Source organism: Oncorhynchus nerka, linkage group LG6 (assembly GCF_034236695.1).
Source record: "Oncorhynchus nerka isolate Pitt River linkage group LG6, Oner_Uvic_2.0, whole genome shotgun sequence".
In the NCBI taxonomy this organism is placed as follows: Eukaryota; Metazoa; Chordata; class Actinopteri; order Salmoniformes; family Salmonidae; genus Oncorhynchus; species Oncorhynchus nerka.
The window spans coordinates 46,757,174-46,779,132 of record NC_088401.1 but is presented as its reverse complement, the minus strand read 5'-3'; the positions used below and the strand labels follow the sequence as shown (position 1 = coordinate 46,779,132).

At 42.0% G+C, this 21,959-nt stretch overlaps 1 long non-coding RNA gene across 1 annotated transcript in view; it reads right to left on the bottom strand.

Moving 5' to 3' along the window:
• The window catches only part of LOC115130487 (uncharacterized), a 38,005-nt gene extending 22,180 nt beyond the window's left edge, over positions 1 to 15,825 (bottom strand). The window contains exon 1 of the long non-coding RNA XR_010464097.1: positions 15,644 to 15,825. This is a non-coding gene — a long non-coding RNA (uncharacterized LOC115130487). The remainder of the gene's footprint in view (positions 1 to 15,643) is intronic.
• Between the last annotated feature and the right edge of the window lie 6,134 nt (positions 15,826 to 21,959).

Here is a 21,959-nt window from a genome sequence, read left to right as displayed (position 1 = left end):
GTCAGGTCAAGACCCTGGTGAGGACAACAAGCACGCAGATGAGCTTCCATGAGACGGTTTCTGTGCAAACCCACAGTTTCATCAGCTGTCCGGGTGGCTGCTCTCAGACCATCCTGCAGGTGAAGAAGCCAGATGTGGAGGTACTGGGCTGGCGTGGTTACACGAGGTCTGCGGTTGTCAGGCCGGTTGAACATACTGCCAACTTCTCTAAAACAAAGTTGGAGGTGGCTTACGGTAGAGAAATTAACATTAAATTATCTGGTGGACATTCCTGCAGTCAGCATGCCAATCCCGCGCTTCCTCAAAACTTGAGACAATTTGTGGCATTGTGTTTTGTGACAAAATTGCATATTTTAGTGGCCTTTTTATTGTCTCCAGCACAAGGTGCACGTGTGTAATGATCATGCTGTTTAATCAGATTATTGATATGCCACACCTGTCAGGTGGATGGTAAACACATTTCTGCACAGAATTTGAGAGAAATAAGCTTTTTGTGCATATGGAACATTTCTGGGATCTTTTATTTCAGCTCATGAAACCAACACTTTACATGTTGTATTTATATTTTTCACACTTCATATTGAAGTGGGACATTTAAATCATTGGTCATCAATCTGAAACATTTTAAGAAAGAGGCAGTGGTGTAAAGTACTTAAGTAAAAATACTTTAAAGTACTACGTAAGTATTTTTTGGGGCATCTGTACTTTACTATTTATATTTTTGACAACTTTTACTTTCACTTCACTACATTCCTAAAGAAAATTATGTACCTTTTCCCTGACACCCAAAAGTACTAGTTACATTTTGAATGCTTAGCAAGACAGGAAGCTGGTCCAATTCACACACATTCCTGGCATCTCTACTGCTTCTGATCTAACGGATTCACTAAACACAAATGCTTTGTTTGTAAGTTGTCTGAGTTGGAGTAGGCCCCTGGATATCCGTAAAGAAAATAAGAAAACGGTGCCGTCTGGTTTGCTTTATGTAAGGATTTTGAAATAATTTATGCTTTGACTTTTGATACTTAAGTATATTTTAGCAATTACATTTACTTTAGATACTTTTAAGTATATTTAAAACCAAATACTTTTAGACTTTCTCAATAAATATTTTACTGGATGACTTTCACTTTTAGTTGAGTCATTTTCTATTAAGGTATCGTTACTTTTACTCAAGTATGACAATTGGGTACTTTTTCCACCACTGGAAAGAGGATATCAAAATTTGACAGTTGGACAATTTTTATGTCATCTTTAAATGGTAAAGTTTTGTTTTATCCTAATACATGTTGTAAGATTCAAACAACACTTTATAAACAAACTGTTCCATAATCCTGAGGACATTGTCCCGGACAGAGGTTCAACCAATTGAGGACAGCTTGGCAGTCTTAAGAGTCAAGTTACCTTTATTTTTTTTATTTGAGACAATTCACGCACTGCAAGGCCCCTCCTTGTTGGATATTTGCACTAAGATCAGGCAATCATGGGGAGCTGAATAGCATGTCTTTTGGGAATCCAGTCTCAGTGTGATCTGATGCAGTGAAAAAAACATTAATGACCATCAGCATAGCTAGTGTAACAGTATAGCTTCCGTCCCTCTCTTCGCCTCGAATCAGGGACCCTCTGCACACATCACCCACAAAGCAACAGTCACCCACGAAGCATCATTTACCCATCGCGCCACAAAAGCCACAGCTCTTGCAGAGCAAGGAGAACAACTAATTCAGGTCTCAGAGCGAGTGACGTCACCGATTGAAACGCTATTAGCGCGCACCACCGCTAACTAGCTAGCCATTTCACATCGGTTACACTAGTACAAACCTAGCTATTACCAGGCTGGTTAGTAGGAACCAATACGCATTTAACATCAGAGTATCAAAGAGAAAAAACAACATTTTTCACACAAAACCTACGGTCAATGACAATGGATTTAAGGAGGGGTGTTTCTGCTCTATCCTTACCCTAGGATGTAGCAGAATAGGTCACTGGAACCAAGTGGGTGGCCAGGCACTGCTGTAAAGGCCATGCATCAGGACATTGACATGTTTTAGGAACTGTAAAGACAGAGACAACTCATGATTAACCATTACCTAAGGACTTCACTAAGTTATATTTATTCTAGCAAGTACATTGACAATGTTGCCTCAGTAATATGGCAGTCAGGCAGACAGACCAGAGAGGGATAGAGAGAGACCACAAAACATAAGATATTTACATTTCTTAGTCAGCAGGTTGGAGAACTTCTGTACTCCTTCCCTTTGTTCCCTCCTCCATCCTTCCATCCAAGCTAGAAGATTCCTGCAAAAAAAGAGAATCAAGAATTGAAAAATGCAGTTGAGAGATATAACATTAGAATGAGTGTTGAAGGGGAGTAGGGATAGGCAAAATGTATCATATTGTCAAATACAAAAATACAAGGATTCCTGATAGATTAAGAAAAACGGATTGCACATTTTGGTCAACCCCCACAGAAAAGGGGAATGAGAGAATCTTAAATTGCACCATCTAACCCTGCACCTATGCACTATCCCCTTAGTGTAAATTCACAAATTATGTGACTAAACTCAACAAAAAGAAGAAGCTGTATTATGAAGCCAAGATCAATGATATAAAAAACTTTGGAGTACTTTAAATGAAATTATGGGCAGAAAGACAAATTCAACTCCATCTTTCATTGAATCAGATGGCTTATTAATCACAAAACCATCTTACATATTGTGGATTCAGAGCTATCTAATAGAACTCAGAGGGTTTTCTTTAATGGTGTACCGCAGGACAGCTCTTTAAGCCCTCTATTTTTACCAATGACCTGCCACTGGCATTAAACAAAGCCTGTGTGTCCATGTAGGCTGATGACTCGACCATATACATGACAGCAAACACAGCTAATGAAGTAACTGAAACCCTTAACAAGGAGTTGGTCTGTTTTGGAATGGGTGGCCAGTAATAAATTGGTTCTGAACATCTCAAAAGCTAGGAGCATTGGATTTGGTACAAATCATTCCATAAGCTCTAGACTTCAGCTGAATCTGCCTATGGTGTGGCTGTTGAACAGTTGAGGAGACTGAATTACTTTGTGTTACCTTAGATTGTAAATTGTCATGGTCAAAACATTTGATTCAATGGTTGTAAAGATGGGGAGAGGTACACTACATGGCGAGGTAGACTATATGGAGAGGTACACAAAATGTGTGGACACCTGCTCTTCGAACATCACATTCCAAAATCATGGGCATTAATATGGAGTTGGTCCCCCCCTTTCCTGTTGTAACAGCCTCCACTCTTCTGGGAAAGCTCTCCACTAGATGTTGGAACATTGCTGTGGGGACTTGCCTCCAGCCACAAACGAGACTATTAGTGAGGTTGGGAACTAATGTTGGTCGATTAGGCCTGGCTCACAATCGACATTACAATTCATCCCAAAGGTGTTAGAATGGGGTTCCGGTCAGGGGTCTTATGTAGGCCTTCCTCACCGATCTTGACAAACCATTTCTGTATGGACCTCAATTTGCCATGCTGAAACAGGAAAGGGCCTTCCCCAAACTGTTGCCACAAAGTTGGAAGCACAGAATCGTCTCGAATTTCATTGTATGCTGTATTGTTAAGATTTCCCTTCACTGGAACTAAGGGGCCTAGCCCAAACCTTGAAATACAGCCCCAGACCATTATTCCTCCTGAACGTGAATCAATTCTCAACTGTGATACGGTTCTAAAAACATGAATCCCTTTATTTTTATATCACAAGAAAATAATTTCATAAATGCAATATACCCACTTACTGTACACCAGTAGCGTGCCGTGGTTCTGGGGCCTGAGCCTTCAGTGAAGTCCTACACAGTCCCACCCGAATTAATCCACCTCTTATTACCATCATTATGATGCCATGGCTCTAGACACTGTACATTTAGACAGAAACGCAGTATAACCAGGCGTTGCGTCACCTTGCAATTGACATTTTTATTCAGAGAATTGCAGGGGAAGAGTACAATACCTTTTCATTGTGCAGCTTCGTTGCCCTGCGCGCTTGTTTGTTGAGCTGTAGATCCACTCGGGTGTCCCCAAAAGTTTTCAAAAGCACCATTGCTTGTAAGTGCCCAGCCGTACTTTGGTGTCTCGTTGCTGCCTTGGTTAGACAACTCAGGTTTGCAAAGCCAGTGTGGCTCCAAACACCAAATCGATCACTTGCAAATAATAGGCATTCCCAGCAGTACAGTTTGCAGTGCTTCTCGGAGCCTGTGAGTCATTGATAGCGCCCATAATTGAAAGTGGCGAACGAACCCCTTTCCCGCCTGTGACAGGCTTTGTAGCGTCGGCGTCTACCTCTTTTTTTTATTTTTTATTTCACCTTTATTTAACCAGGTAGGCTAGTTGAGAACAGGTTCTCATTTGCAACTGCGACCTGGCCAAGATAAAGCATAGCAGAGTGAACAGACAACACAGAGTTACACATGGAGTAAACAATTAACAAGTCAATAACACAGTAGAGAAAAAAAGGGGAGTCTATATACAATGTGTGCAAAAGGCATGAGGAGGTAGGCGAATAATTACAATATTGCAGATTAACACTGGAGTGATAAATGATCAGATGATCATGTACAGGTAGAGATATTTGTGTGCAAAAGAGCAGAAAAGTAAATAAATAAAAACTGTGGGGATGAGGTAGGTGAAAATGGGTGGGCTATTTACCAATAGATTATGTACAGCTGCAGCGATCGGTTAGCTGCTCAGATAGCTGATGTTTGAAGTTGGTGAGGGAGATAAAAGTCTCCAACTTCAGCGATTTTTGCAATTCGTTCCAGTCACAGGCAGCAGAGTACTGGAACGAAAGGCGGCCGAATGAGGTGTTGGCTTTGGGGATGCTCAATGAGATACACCTGCTGGAGCGCGTGCTACGGATGGGTGTTGCCATCGTGACCAGTGAGCTGAGATAAGGCGGAGCTTTGCCTAGCATGGCCTTGTAGATGACCTGGAGCCAGTGGGTCTGGCGACGAATATGTACATTTACATTTACATTTAAGTCATTTAGCAGACGCTCTTATCCAGAGCGACTTACAAATTGGTGCATTCACCTTATGACATCCAGTGGAACAGTAGTAGCCTAAGGACAACAAAGTCAAGGCACTGGAGTGACCATCACAAAGCCCGGACCTCAATCCCATAGAACATTTGTGGGCAGAACTGAAAAAGCATGTGCGAGCAAGGAGGCATACAAACCAGACTCAGCTACACCAGCTCTGTCAGGAGGAATGGAACAAAATTCACCCAACCTACTGTGGGAAGCTTGTGGAAGGCGACCCGAAACGCTTGACCCAAGTCAAACAACCCAAAGGCAATGTTACCAAACAGCAATTGAGTGCATGTAAACTTCTGACCCACTGGGAATGTGATGAAATAAACAAAAGCTGAAATAAATCATTCTCTCTACCTTTATTTTAAGAATGTGAAATGTCAGAATAAAGTGGTGATCCTAACGGACCTAAGACAGGGAATCTGTACCAGAATTAAATGTCAGGAATTGTGAAAAACTGAGTTTAAATGTATTTGGCTAAGGTGTATGTAAACTTCAACTGTACATTGGAACGCAGTGGCTGTACAGTAACATGCTATACATGATATCAGAGCTCAGGCTCTGCGCATCACAGCTCTTTATGGGTTTTGACAGACAGCCATTTTGAACTTGAGCACCACTCGTGACAAGTGCCCCCCCTCCCTCCTGCTATATGGGGTCAGTTATGCAATATTTTTGTTGTCTGAGTGAGGGATTTGCTGTTAATTACGAAGACTCAATGTATTTGGAAAGATGAGACGTTGAGTATTATAATAAATACCGCTTTGATGGCATACAAGCATGCCAAATCGGTCCATTTAAATAAATAAATAAAATCTATGCATTTCACATGACTGGGAATATAGATATGCATCTGTTGATCACAGATACGACCCCAAAAACTGGGCCTCAGGATCTCGTCACGGTATTTTTGTGCATTCAAATTGCCATCGATAAAATGCAATTGTGCTCATTGTCCGTAGCTTATGCCTGCTCATACTATAACCCCAACGCCACCATGGGGTACTCTGTTCTAATGTTGACATCAGTAAACCGCTCGCCCACACACCATACACGTGGTTTGCGGTTGTGAGGCCGGTGTGACTTACTGACATTGGATGCAGCTTATGGTAAAGAAATTAATATTAAATTATCTGGCATGATTATTAAATTACCTGTGTAATGATCATGCTGTTTAATCAGCTTCTTGATATGCCACACCTGTCAGGTGGATGGATTGTCTTGGCAAAGGACAAATGCTCACTAACTGGAATATAAACAAATTTGTGCGAAATTAGCTTTTTGTGCAAATGGGATCTTTTATTTCAGCTCGTAAAACATGGGACCAACACTTTACATGTTGCGTTTATATTTTTGTTCAGTGTAGTTAAATAGTTAACCAATAGCTACCAGGACTATGTGCATTGACTCTTCGCACTAACTCTTTTGACTCATCACATACACTGCTGCTACTAATCCTGTTGCCTAGTCAGTTTATCCCTGCCTATATGTACATATCTACCTCAATTACCTTGTACCTCTGCACATCGACTCGGTGTTGGTACCCCGTGATACTCAAGTCATTGTTACTCATTGTGTATTTATTCGTCGTGTTAGTTTTCTATTCTCTCTCTTTTTTTGCTTTCTGCATTGTTGGGAAGGACGCATAATTAAGCATTTCCCTGTTCGTCTACACTTGTTGTTTACGAAGCATGTTACAAATACAATTTGATAGGATTTTTTTTTTCTCAGTGTAATAATGCTTTTCAATTCTTCTGTAAGAAACATTTCAATTTAGCCCTATCCATATAGTGCCTTCAGAAAGTATTCATACCCCTTGACTCACTCCACATTTTGTTGCCACAGCCCGAACTCAACATTGATAAATCTATTCTTTTGCTCACAAATCTACACAAAATACACATTAATGACAAAATGAAAACGTGTTTTTAGAAATGTTTGCACATTTGTGGCAGCATCATGCTATGGGGCAGGGACTGGGAGACTGAAAAGGATCTGCTTTAGAGTGCAAACGTCCTTAGACTGGGGGCAAAGATTTACGTTCCAACAGGACAATTTACCCCAAACATACAGCCAAAGCAACGCTTGAATGGCTTCATAATAAGAATGTGAAAGTCTGCTAGAGTGGCCCAGCCAAACCACAGACTTGAATCCCATTGAAAATCTGTGGAATACTTGAAGATTGCTGCTCCCCATCTAACTTAACAGAGCTTGAGAAAATCTGCAAGAATGGGAGTAAATCCCTAAATCCAGATGTACAATGCTGATATACATACTCAAGATGACTCAAAGCTGTAATCTCCGCCAAAGGTGTTTCTACAAAGTATTGACACGGGTGTAAATTAAATATTTTCTATAAAATGTACAATAACTGTCATTATTGGGGTATCGTGTGTAGAATTTAGATTAAAAAAAAAAAAAAAAAAAAAATGAATTTAGAATTCAGGCTGTAACAACAAAATGTGGAATAAGTCAAGAGGTATGAACACCCTCCGAAGGCACCACAGGCCAATTCCCACAAGTGTAAGGTTTAAGAAATGCAATAGCCTAATCCAAGTTAATGTAGGGTCGTTGATGGAAAATGCAGAATAGAATAGCCTTTCGGCCAATACATAGCAGCATAGTTTTGTGTGTTTGTGAGTGACAGAACAGTAAAGTACAGTTGGTCCTGTCTGGCCTGCCTGTGATGATGTGACTGACTGGCGTTTAGACAAAGTGGCAGAGCATGACACTCTCCTCGATCACAACAGGAAGCACAGACTCGCCAGTCAGTGTTCCACTTCCCTCTTTCTCTCTGCACGTGTGTGTGGTGGCTGTGTCTGACTGATGGGGAGCATTCTCTCTCTCCCCCTTCTCACTGGCCAGCTTCTTGTGAGTTTTTAGAGGACCACCCCCCCCCTCCCCGTTTCTCTCCTCCTTCAGCTCACACTCAGCTGCAATTACCCATCCTCCCTCCCTCTCCTTCCCCTCCCTCAGACTACCCTGCCATGACATATCGCATGCGCACACACACAACCTACACACACACACACACACAAATGCAACAGGTAGGGCCAACTCAAATGCAACACAGATGCAACAGGTAGAGAAAATTCACACACACTTTTAACCACATCCATCTACAATGCCTCTAGCTCTGTCGCTCTTCCACCCCCTCTCACAGAGCAAAAGGTCAGGGTGTCGGTGCAGTACAATGTTTACAGAGGCAAGGAGGGGGAGGCATACAGGAACGGACAGAGCCTCTTCTCCGTTTCCTCTTCCTCTCAATCATCCTGTTTTTCCCCTTCCCCTCCATCGTCTCCCTTTCTCACTCTCACCGTCTCTCTCCATCCCTCTTTCAATCGCTTCCTCCTCCTTTTATAATAAGCTAAGGCTTTACCTATGGTAAATGCTTAACACAAGTTAGGCTATATGGCTGTGTTCAGGGATTTTAATATATTTTTGTAGTTTTCCCCAAATGGTTTGACAGTGCGCAAGTATCTATCTCCCATGTGTTCAGGTCAACACACACACACAGTTCATTCAATAAAACGGGATATTTGTTTCTCTGCTAAAGTGAAAGTTCTTGGCTCAGTATCGGCAGCAGCAGCATGTCACAACAGAGTCAGTTGCTAGGCAGAGAGAAGTGAGTTACCACATCCCACGGTGACAAATGAGAGTTAGGATAATCTCTCCTAAACAAACTGCTAACATAACCGGATTCAATCCTCTCCTTGGACTAATAAAGGAGACATACACATCTAGACCTACATAGGGCTACCAATAGTCACGCACATACCCACAAATAGTTTAAACTCGATCTGATAAGCCATGCAGATAGCATCAGTAATGTGGAAGCTCCACTCGCTTGCATTCCTCTCACAGATCTGGGCTCTGGTGTGAAGAAGATGGGAGGAGGGAGGAGAGGAAGAGATGGGAGGGAGGAAGAGATGGGAGGGAGGAAGAGATGGGAGGGGTGTGTTTCAACCAACCACGGAACAATGTGGCCACGGAAAATGTCTGTCGAGACCCACAGCCCAGCCAAATATATATTTTCCTGCCCTCTCAGTATCCTCTCCTCCCTCTCCTCTCCCCTCTTATTTCCTCTTCTCTCTCTCCCTTCCTCCCTCTGTCCGTCTGTCCTCTCTCCCCCCGTCTGTCTGTCTGTCCTCTCTCCCCCCGTCTGTCTGTCCTTGCGAGGGCCAGCCGACTAGAGCATACAAGTCGCAGTGGTGGGTAGTATAAGGTGCTTTAGTGACAAAACGGATGGCACTGTGATAAACTGCATCCAGTTTGCTGAGAAGAGTGTTGGAAGCCATTTTGTAGATGACATCGCCGAAGTCGAGGATCGGTAGGATAGTCAGTTTTACTAGGGTAAGCTTGGCAGCGTTAGTGAAGGAGGCTTTGTTGCGGAATAGAAAGCCGACTCTTGATTTGATTTTCGATTGGAGATGTTTGATATGGGTCTGGAAGGAGAGTTTGCAGTCTAGCCAGACACCTAGGTACTTATAGGTGTCCACATATTCAAGGTCGGAACCATCCAGTGTGGTGATGCTAGTCGGGCAAGCGGGTGCAGGCAGCGATCGGTTGAAAAGCATGCATTTGGTTTTACTAGCGTTTAAGAGCAGTTGGAGGCCACGGAAGGAGTGTTGTATGGCATTGAAGCTCGATTGGAGGTTAGATAGCACAGTGTCCAATGACGGGCCGAAAGTGTATAGAATGGTGTCGTCTGCGTAGAGGTGGATCAGGGAATCGCCCGCAGCAAGAGCAACATAATTGATATACACAGAGAAAAGAGTCGGCCCGAGAATTGAACCCTGTGGCACCCCCATAGAGACTGCCAGAGGACCGGACAACATGCCCTCCGATTTGACACACTGAACTGTCTGCAAAGTAATTGGTGAACCAGGCAAGGCAGTCATCCGAAAAGCCGAGGCTACTGAGTCTGCCGATAAGAATATGGTGATTGACAGAGTCGAAAGCCTTGGCAAGGTCGATGAAGACGGCTGCACAGTACTGTCTTTTATCGATGGCGGTTATGATGTCGTTTAGTACCTTGAGTGTGGCTGAGGTGCACCCGTGACCGGCTCGGAAACCAGATTGCATAGCGGAGAAGGTACGGTGGGATTCGAGATGGTCAGTGACCTGTTTGTTGACTTGGCTTTCGAAGACCTTAGATAGGCAGGGCAGAATGGATATAGGTCTGTAACAGTTTGGGTCCAGGGTGTCTCCCCTTTGAAGAGGGGGATGACTGCGGCAGCTTTCCAATCCTTGGGGATCTCAGACGATATGAAAGAGAGGTTGAACAGGCTGGTAATAGGGGTTGCGACAATGGCGGCGGATAGTTTCAGAAATAGAGGGTCCAGATTGTCAAGCCCAGCTGATTTATACGGGTCCAGGTTTTGCAGCTCTTTCAGAACATCTGCTATCTGGATTTGGGTAAAGGAGAACCTGGAGAGGCTTGGGCGAGGAGCTGCGGGGGGGCCGGAGCTGTTGGCCGAGGTAGGAGTAGCCAGGCGGAAGGCATGGCCAGCTCCTGACAATGTCTAACTTTTCTGGAAAAGTTTGTCTTGGTTATAATTATATCCTCGACGAAATCGATATCTTCTCCTTCCGCCATTGTGGGTTGAAAAACCAGCTTAGTAGTACGCAAATTAATTCGTTGATCAATTTCAGTTTGCTAGTTCTGAGACCTGCCCATATAGGACCTGCCTCTCAATATTGTTAATCCAATCAAAAGACGTGCACGCACTACGCCTGCTAGCTGGCTCCTGTGTAACACTGGAGCCAGCCAGCAGGCGTACAATAACCAACTCTAAAGCTGATTGGTTGACACTAAATTTTAATTTCCATTCACTTTAAGCTACAAGCGCCCGCACTGTTGATTCTGAAGGCCTGAGGGCAGATTTTAGACCCCTGGCAACACATGATGGCTGAATATGATTGGATAAAAGATCTAACATAAAGACCAGCCCTCCAAATCTCAACCTGGGGCTGGAAGCAGTGCAACCAAGAGGAACGCTATGAAATGAAGAGTGTAACTCTTACTCTGGGGAATGATTTAATACATATTTGTGGGAAAATATATTTTAAAAAATTATATTCTGATGATGTTTAGGCCAACAGAGAAGGCCTTGCTGGCCCTGACGGCCCACCACTGCTATTTTTCAATGACAACACGTTTGTGGTGGGGCCTTCCCCAAACTGTTGCCACAAAGTTGGAGTCACAGAATCAAGTAATTAGCACAGGTAGTTGACTGTGTCTTCTGTCTGTTTACTGTAAACACGAGCTGTAACATGGCGATATGGCTGTGTGGGAACACTAACCATATAAAGGTGTATATAAATGTAACTATTTCTTATTATTATTCATAGCTGATATTAAAGAAAATGTCCTAATGCTTCCAAAACCGTACCACAAGAGATGCGTGTCAATGTTCAGACTGCAGGTTGGGGCACGTTGGGACATAAGAGGACTTAGTCCAATGACTTACATTATGTGTAAATGTAATGGAACTGAGATTCATGATCATGGGCTAGCAGCTCATTAATTTACACATACTCATTAATTCAAGTCATTTCAAAATGTATTTACTAACTTGAATAGGTTCATGTGTATGCCCACTAAGAGGCCAATCGTTTGTAGCGAAGAGTTGTCAAGCCGGGCTGCCGGTTCTGGTGAAAACCATCTGAATTGTTGTGCATTGACTGCTTGTCAGAATGTATGTTTTCCTCCCTATGGCTCTCGTCATTTTAATGCACCTTGAGAGTACCTGGTTTACTGGGAGGGGTTCGGTCCAGAGGAGTGGTGTTGGGTTCCGGTGGATGATATTCTAGATCCCAACATCATCTGAGAATTCCACCTTCGCGGTCCAGACCGGCCCGATCCTCGCCCTCAAGGGCGGTCCTCCTGGCCAGAGTCGTCCTATTGCTGGAGCTGCGCATCGGGGTGTGGGGGGGTTTACTGTCACGTCTACTCCCGATCCCCCCCCTCCGGGGCTCGACGTCGTCGGTCTACTAACCACAGGTCCTGGTGTAACAGTTGTTAAAGTACTATGTGAATTTCACCAGGTTCATATATTAATAGGTCGTGTTGATTTGTTGTTATGCATGCCTGCATCCTGGGAGAAGGGGAGTGTGTACTTACGTTTTGCCCTGCATGCTCGTGCTCAAATAATTTTGATGCACTGAGAGAGGTAGGCACGCTTTTTCTGTCTTCAGAAAAGTTTGATTCTTTTAAGTACAAAGTCATACATAGTGTTTTGTTCATGAATAATGATGTATATTTAGAGGTTACTCATAAGTGGATGGTATTGTTAGGATGCACTTGTAATTGTACTTTTTAGGATGATATCAACATGTGGTTAATAGCTAGCTAAGGTATTAGCAGGCTATTGTATGTGTGAACGATGGCTAGCTCCTCGAATGATCCCAGTCCCTCCTATTGTGCATCTGTTGTAGAAAGCGGCGACGATTCTCAGAACATATGTGCTCTACAAATGTTTTATTTCCTTTTGGATGCAGGATGCAGAGTGAGTTCTGCTTGATTAAAACTACCTGATCTCCAAAGTCCACGTCTATAGTCTCAATCAACCACACACAACGCAGAGGTGCAGTATAGCACCGGTTACACTGGTAACCCATCAATTACGCAGACCTGGCAACCTTCATTATGCACACCTGGACTTCATCAATTCCCTGATTACTCCCCCTTTATCTAGCACTCGTTTTAATCACCCATCAGGCAGTATTGTTTCTGTGTTCATGTTCAGACCGATACACTTGTTTGTGTATTCACTCTGTTTGTTCTTATTAAACTCACTGACTGCACTTGCTTACTGACTGCACTTGCTTTACTGACTGCACTTGCTTTACTGACTGCACTTGCTTCCTGACTGCACTTGCTTTACTGACTGCACTTGCTTTACTGACTGCATTTGCTTTACTGACTGCACTTGCTTTACTGACTGCACTTGCTTCCTGACTGCACTTGCTTTACTGACTGCACTTGCTTCCTGACTGCACTTGCTTTACTGACTGCACTTGCTTTACTGACTGCACTTGCTTTACTGACTGCACTTGCTTTACTGACTGCACTTGCTTACTGACTGCACTTGCTTACTGACTGCACTTGCTTCCTGACTGCACTTGCTTTACTGACTGCACTTGCTTTACTGACTGCACTTGCTTCCTGACTGCACTTGCATCTTCTTTACAATAACTGTAACAGGATGATGGCTTCAAATGAATTATTTAAATTTTTGTACAATGTTTTGCGTAAAGTCAACGAGTCAAATAACCTTTTCACCCCAAGTTCTTATGTTTACTTTTTCCTACCTAGTGTGTCAGTAATTCTCTGGTTGATGTGTAGATTAACCTCGTTTGAAAACCATGTTATGGGCTTCAGTATTGTCTGTACACGGCTCATCACGGGGAAAGCCAAGTGTTGTGCATGATGTGGTTACAATGTTTCGATTGATAACTATTTGACCTTCTATCAGCATGCATTGTAAAAGATAAAAATATTTTTTATAGCCAACGGTAAGGGCATTTTATGTTAAATGGGCAATCTGCTATTGCTACATCCATTTTTGTATTAATGATATTCAGCCATTGATTTAAGAATATAACTTATAAATGCCTTAGGAGTTTAGTTTAACTGTATAGTCCCTTCAGAACCCAAAATATGAGTTTGCTTTTACTAAGCCATCCAATAGGTCAGTTCTTGCATCCATCGATGAATTTGAGAGTGGTTCCATTTTTTCCTACCCAATTCTTCAACAATTTACCCAAAAAGTTGGTGGGGTGACCGCTTTGCTGTTTGAACTGCAGATTGCCCCTGACATTTAATTGTGTTAGCCAATGAAGTGGAACATGGTGGTGAGAGAGGCTACTGCCAATAACAGGGACAAGACCAACAGGTTAATCCTATGATTTTCTTCTGCATTTTGTCAATATATTAAATTTGTTATGCGAAGTATGTTTTGAAATGATATTGAGAGCATGCTGTCCTTAAAATTATATGGGAAAATGTATGGGGCACTGATTTTATTAGTCTGTAACATTGTCAAAGGCTCGTTATTGCACATTAATTGATAGTTGAGATAATAAAAGTACAACATAATTACTGTTTCTATATTCCTAGCAGAATGGAAGATCACTCTAGGAAATACCACACGAACAGTGAGATTTCAGTGATATGTGGTTGACAGTAGCACTCATGCCTTGGCATCTGACTAAAGTGGCCTGTGGGGGAAAATAGTCTGACAAATAATTATAGTGAGAAAACTGGCATCAGGGATTCCCCAGTTGTTTGGAAATGTCAATAATGGGCCTTAAAAGCTGCCACACAGGTCCAGAATCAAATCATTGGGAACCAGTTTATTCGGGTTTATCAATAGAGAAATGGCAATGCACAAACGCATAATGCTTCTTCTGCTGCTCTCAATGATGATTAGTTTGGCCACCTCATCTCCAGCACCACTTCAAGGAAGAACTGAATATGATAATGATATCAATACAATTAAAAATGTACTTAAGGTAAGGTAGTTATTACACTAAAACCTTTTTAACAAATGTTCAAGTCCAGACTTGTTGTAGCGATTAAAGTAATGTAACTAATGTCACCTGTGTTTCCTGAACAACAGAACTGTCATGAAGGCTGCAGCACATCTGGAATGGTGAGTCCATAACAATCTAAGATAATTGGCTTGATCTTTTCTTCACTTCATTACACTCTATCTTCAAAAAAACGTCTCAGTGCCAGTCTGATTCTTGTGTACACTGTACACTTCATGAAACACCCCTTTTGAGCAAAGAGCTAAATAATCTCTAATCTGTCTTGTGACATTGCTAATCTTAATCAGAATACACACAGCTACAACAGCCGACCACAGAAGGCTGTCCTAACTTCCTCTGTTGTGTTATTTCAATCTGCAAAGCATATTTCATATCTTAGTATATTCAGTCCTAACGTAATGCATTGCTTTCTGATAGAGTAATATTGACCTAAATGTATGTTTTGTATTGCAATACAGTGGTTATAGTAAACAGTTCTGTATGGGCAGTGGTACAATTCTGTATCCAATTGTCATACTTGAGTAAAAGTAAATACCTTAATAGAGAGTGACTCAAGTAAAAGTCACCCAGTAAAATATTACTTGAGTAAAGTCCAAAAGTATTTGCTTTTAAATATACTAAAGTATCAAAAATACATGTAATTTCTCAAATATACTTAAGTATCAAAAGTAAAAGTATAAATAATTGAAAATGTATATTAAGCAAACCAGACAGCCTCATTTTCTTGTTTTTTAAATTATGGATAGCCAGGGGCACACTCCAACACTAAGATATAATTTACAAACAAAGCATTTGCTTCCCATATAATATCAGAGGCAGTAGGGGTGTGTGAATTGAACAATTTTCCTGTCTTGACAAGCATAAAAAATGTAACTAGTACTTTTGGGTGTCCGGGAAAATGTATGGAGTAAAAAGTACATTATTTTCTTTAGGAAGTCAAAGTAAAAGTTGTCAAAAATATAAATAGTAAAGTACAGATACCCCCCAAAACGACTTTAGTACTTTTTTGACACTTACTTTTCTCTGCAGGATCTAAAATGCCAGTGTCTCCGAATCCCCATCACATTAGTGGTAAGCGACGCATAAATATGTACATTGGAGTTTATACAGTAGTCATTTCATTCAATGTGTACCTTTATAACCCTTTTCTTCCGTTACTTTGAATAGGAAACATGCACACCAAACTACTTCAAACAGGGACTTGCGTCACTGAGTAGTGTGCATCCTGTTGCACGCTTACTGATTAGAAGATTGAATTTTTGGTCCAAGGTAAGTTATTTTCCTTAAACATGCACAGAATTGCTCTTAGACTATAATGCCATTCTGAATATGGCAGAGATAACTGAAGAGCCATGAAATTACCATTACATTGCTTACATTTACAACGATCTTACCGGATGTATATGTTGTTCTCTCTCATAGCCGGGCTTTCAGCAGCTGGCCCCTCACTGTGAACCAGTGGTGTCTCCACGGGTGTTTCTGGAGCAGCTGAGACAAGTGTTCCAAGGACTGAACACCTTCAAACCATAACAAAATGATTGAAATATTCTATATGTATAATGTATTTATTTTCTATTTATTTGGGGCGGCAGGGTAGCCTAGTGGTTAGAGCGTTGGACTAGCAACCGGAAGGTTGCGAGTTCAAACCCCCGAGCTGACAAGGTACAAATCTGTCGTTCTGCCCCTGAACAGGCAGTTAACCCCCAGGCCGTCATTGAAAATAAGAATTTGTTCTTAACTGACTTGCCTGGTTAAATAAAGGTCAAATAAAAAAAAATATTTATAAAAAATCAATTTGAAATTGTACGGCTAAATGGTTGAATAAACACCTGAAATAGACATATCTACTCCTGAGTTTGCTTTTTTCTATTGACTTGATTGGGAAATGACCAGTGAATTAAATAATGTAGGTCTATGTATGGCAAAGTGCATCACAGATAACACAGATAACAACATATGTCTAAAGAATGTTATGGCCATATATTTTATTGACCTTTCAATCATGATTATTGGCTGAATCAAAACAACACTTCTTTATGATTAGAAACGAAGATCGGCTATTACATTTTTAAAAATAATAATCTTAACCCAAAACCATAATGCTACAAATCATGTAACACATAATAAAGACAACACTGGATGTTTTTGGACATCGAGCTAAAATACCAAGGTATGCCACCTTTTGGCGTTCTCCTGACCTAGGCTCTCCAACAATACAGTGTACAGGCTATTGTCAATCAAACGTGAAACTCTTGGGGACAGCATTAGAAGTATACATTCAGGAAGGAGCCTATTGCACAAAAGGAAGAGGCTATACAGACACTCCTGGAGCCAAAATTGATAACCTATGTCGCACAGCTGAGAGTCGAGACGAATGGATTTGGTTTAGTCAGTCATCCTGATGAGCCCTTACCAGCTAGCTGGCTATCTGGCAACAACAGCTTGGCTCTAGTTAAAACTTGTAAAAGAAAGTGATGTTTATTTCAATGGGCAAGGGAGAAATAACTTGTAGTGTTGTTCACCATCTGGAATCTGGATGTCACCATGACATGCCAATTAGCTAACCTAACGACAAGCCAGTGTGAATGACCAATGCAACTGTGTTGTACCGAGGTGCTTCCCACTGTTGCTTCCCACAGCACAGAAAGAGTCCAGGGAGGCCCCTCTGAACAGGGCCAATGAAGTGGCCATACCCCTGATGGAGAGGGCTACCATGTCGTCTTGAGTTGGTCTACCTGCTGCAGCGTATGATTTTGACACTGCGTTGGTAATCCAATGTGCCAGTCTCTGCTTCGAGACAGTGCAAACTTTGGTGTGCTCTCCATAACACACAAAAAGCTATTCTGATTGATGAGAAATTCTTAAAATACATTTCTAATACCACCATGCATAAGTGTCTGTAGACTGCGTGTGTGTGAGTATACATGTGTGTGTGCCTGGGTTTGTGTCTCCTCACAGTTTTCTGTTTTTTTAAATCTTATTTTACTGCTTGCATGAGTTACTTGATGTGGAATAGAGTTCCTTGTAGTTATGGCTCTTTGTAGTCCTGTGCATTTCCCTAGTCCGTTCTGGACTTGGTGGATTGTCTTGTGGGGTATGCATGGGTGTCTGAGCTGTCAAGTAGTGATGACAAGTAGTGATGCAGTCAATCTCTCCCCTACTGTGAGCCAGGAGAGATAGGTCCTCTTTGTGGCACATGACCATATGACTGGGCAGTAGTCCAGGTGCGACAAAACTAGGTAGGATTTGTTTTGTTTATAGCAATGTCAAAAAAGCAATGCAATGTCATGAGGTTCTGAAGGAGCCTTGTGGGGCCATAGTCTGCAGGCACCATTCATGAATTGCGATACTAGAGGGTGAACCCCTGGTGATGCACCCGCAATCTGGCCATGACCCATAGAGATATATACACTTTTAATGTAGATGGGGACTTCCATGCAGTCATAAGCTCCTGGAGGAAAGTCGAAATGACAAAGTGGGCAGGAAGATGGCGATTCTGCATGGTCGACACAACTTCCTGTACACATTCCACCCTAGTCAGTCATAGACTGTTCTCTCTGCTTTCGCATGGCAAGTGGTACCGGAGCGCCAAGTCTAGGTCCAAGAGGCTTCTAAACAGCTTCTACCCCCAAGCCATAAGACTCCTGAACATCTTATCAAATGGCTACCCAGACTATTTGCATTACCCCCCTTCTTTTACACCTGTTCCCGTTGTTAACATCCATGCATAGTCACTTTAATAACTCTACCTACATGTACATATTACCTCAATTACCTCGACTAACCGGTGCCCCCGCACATTGACTCTGTACCGGCACCCCCCTGTATATAGTCTCACTATTGTTATTTTACTGCTACTCTTTAATTACTTGTTACTTTTATTTCTTATTCTTATTCATCTTTTTTATTATTTTAAACTGCATTGTTGGTTAGTAAGTAAGCATTTTACTGTAAGGTCTACACCTGTTGTATTCGGCGCATGTAACTAATACAATTTGATTTGATATACAGGTCAATGCCAGTACCTTATTTAATGTGGAGGGGTACTGGAGAGTTGAGTTTGGTTAATACATGAAAAGTGACTGGTAGTAGGATATACATGTAAACAGTAATAATTGTCACACCCTGATGTGTTTCACCTGTCTTTATGCTCGTCTCCACCCCCCTCCAGGTGTCGCCCATCTCCCCCATTATCCCCCCTTGTGCCTGTCTGTTTCTAGTTTTCCCGGTTTTAACCATTCTGCCTGCCCTGAGCCTGCCGTTCTGCACTTTGTCACACCACACTGGATTATTGACCTCTGCCTGCCCTGACCCTGAGACTGCCTGCCGTTCTGTACCTCTTTATTTTTTTTATTTAACCTTTATTTAACCAGGAAGGGATCATTCAAATTTGAAATCTCTTTTTCAAGCGTGTCCTGGCCAAGAATGGCAGCACCAAGTCATTACACAATTAAGGGCAGACAACATGAAAAACTACAGGTAATCTAGTAAAAAAAAACAGAATTCACAAGAGTATAACAAAGTCATAAAACAGCAAATTAAAAACATTGACAGGCCAGGGAATCAGCCTCAACATCATTCATCAATGATTTAAAAACACCAATCGGGACAAGTTCTTCCAGTTTAAAAGTATTTTGTAATGCGTTCCAAGCCGATGGTGTGGAGTACATAAAAGCCCTTTAACCAAATTCAGTTTGGAATTTAAGTATGCTCCCTCTAATTCTCTCTCCCTCCCCTCCCGGAGTACCTGAGCCCTGGGACCATGCCTCAGGACTACCTGGCCTGTTGACTCCTTGCTGTCCCCAGTCCACCTTGTCGTGCTGCTGCTCCAGTTTCAACTGTTCTGCCTGCTGCTATGGAACCCTGATCTGTTCACAGGACGTGCTACCTTGTCTCGCACCTGCTGTTTTCAACTCTTTCTCTACCGCACCTGCTATCTAACTCTGAATGCTCGGCTATGAAAAGCCAACTGACATTTACTCCTGAGATGCTGACCTGTTGCACCCTCTACAACCACTGTGATTATTATTATTATTTGACCCTGCTGGTCATCTATAAATGTTTGAACATCTTGGCCATGTATACTCTCAACCCGGCACAGCAAGAAGAGGTCTGGCCACGCCTCAGAGCCTGGTTCTTCTCTAGGTTTCTTCCTAGGTTCCTGCCTTTCTAGGAAGTTTTACTTAGCCACCGTGCTTCTACATCTGCATTTCTTGCTGTTTGGGGTTTTAGGCTGGGTTTCTGTACAGCACTTTGTGACATCGACTGATGTAAAAAAAAAGGGCTTTCTAAATACATTTGATTGATTGATACCCACCACATTTCTGAACAATAAAAATGCCTACATAAAATGGTAGTAAACCCAAAATGGCTTTGTAAATAAAAGTATACCAGTGACTGAGCCTATGATTGACTAGAGAAGGCCAGCCAACCCTTGTATATAACGTGCAATGGTGCGTAAGGGTTTTGCAGTTTAAAATAAATCTCAATGCGCCATGGTAAAGGGTGTCAATTGATCTCAGACACAGAGCGGAAGCATTCATATACAAAATATCCTCATAGTCTAGTATTGGCATAAATGTAGCCGATACTAGCCTCCTTATGGCTTCAAAAGAAAAGGAGGCCTTATTCTTAAAATAAAATTTAAAAATGGTAAATTGTTGATAATGCAATTTTGGACTCTGATCTGGATTACTGACCTCTGTTTGCCCTTTACCTGTTGTTTTGTCTGCCCCCTGTTCTACTAATAAACGTTTGTTACGTCGACAATGTCTGGATATGAGTCTTCCCTAAAACGTGATAGTAATAGTGAACAGTAGCAGGATAAATACTAATGGTAATGGCAATCAATGATCAGTGGACAGCAGCGTAATGAAGTAATACATTTAATACATTTTAGAAATGATTATTGATTAGAACTGGTAGCGATGATATTCAAAATGATCCAACCTACGGAATAAACCAACAGATGACTTAAACTACAATAACATTCTTAGTAAGGGTTACAGAAATATATTTTCCTTGCTATGACTGTGATATACTATATATACAAAAGTATGTGGACACCCCTTCAAATGAGTGGATTCAGCTATTTCAGCCACACCCGTTGCTGACAGGTATATAAAATTGACCACACAGCCATGCAATCTCCATAGACAAATATTGGCAGTATAATGGCCTTACTGAAGAATTCAGTGACTTACAACGTGGCACGTTATAGCATGCCACCTTACAAGTCAGCTCATCACATTCTGTATACTTCTGGCCCTTCTTTGGACACTGTGTTAACAACCCTCCAGGCAATCTTCAATGCCATACAACTCTCCTTCCGTGGCCTCCAATTGCTCTTAAATACAAGTAAAACTAAATGCATGCTCTTCAACCGATCGCTACCTGCACCTGCCCGCCTGTCCAACATCACTACTCTGGACGGCTCTAACTTAAAATACGTGGACAACTACAAATACTTAGGTGTCTGGTTAGACTGTAAACTCTCCTTCCAGACCCATATCAAACATCTCCAATCCAAAGTTAAATCTAGAATTGGCTTCCTATTTCGCAACAAAGCATCCTTCACTCATGCTGCCAAACATACCCTTGTAAAACTGACCATCCTACCAATCCTCGACTTTGGCGATGTCATTTACAAAATAGCCTCCAATACCCTACTCAACAAATTGGATGCAGTCTATCACAGTGCAATCCGTTTTGTCACCAAAGCCCCATATACTACCCACCATTGCGACCTGTACGCTCTCGTTGGCTGGCCCTCGCTTCATACTCGTCGCCAAACCCACTGGCTCCATGTCATCTACAAGACCCTGCTAGGTAAAGTCCCCCCTTATCTCAGCTCGCTGGTCACCATAGCATCTCCCACCTGTAGCACTCGCTCCAACAGGTATATCTCTCTAGTCACCCCCAAAACCAATTCTTTTTTTGGCCGCCTCTCCTTCCAGTTCTCTGCTGCCAATGACTGGAACGAACTACAAAAATCTCTGAAACTGGAAACACTTATCTCCCTCACTAGCTTTAAGCACCAACTGTCAGAGCAGCTCACAGATTACTGCACCTGTACATAGCCCACCTATAATTTAGCCCAAACAACTACCTCTTTCCCTACTGTACTTAATTTATTTATTTATTTTGCTCCTTTGCACCCCATTATTTTTATTTCTACTTCGTACATTCTTCCATTGCAAATCTACCATTCCAGTGTTTTACTTGCTATATTGTATTTACTTTGCCACCATGGCCTTTTTTTGCCTTTACCTCCCTTATCTCACCTCATTTGCTCACATCGTATATAGACTTGTTTATACTGTGTTATTGACTG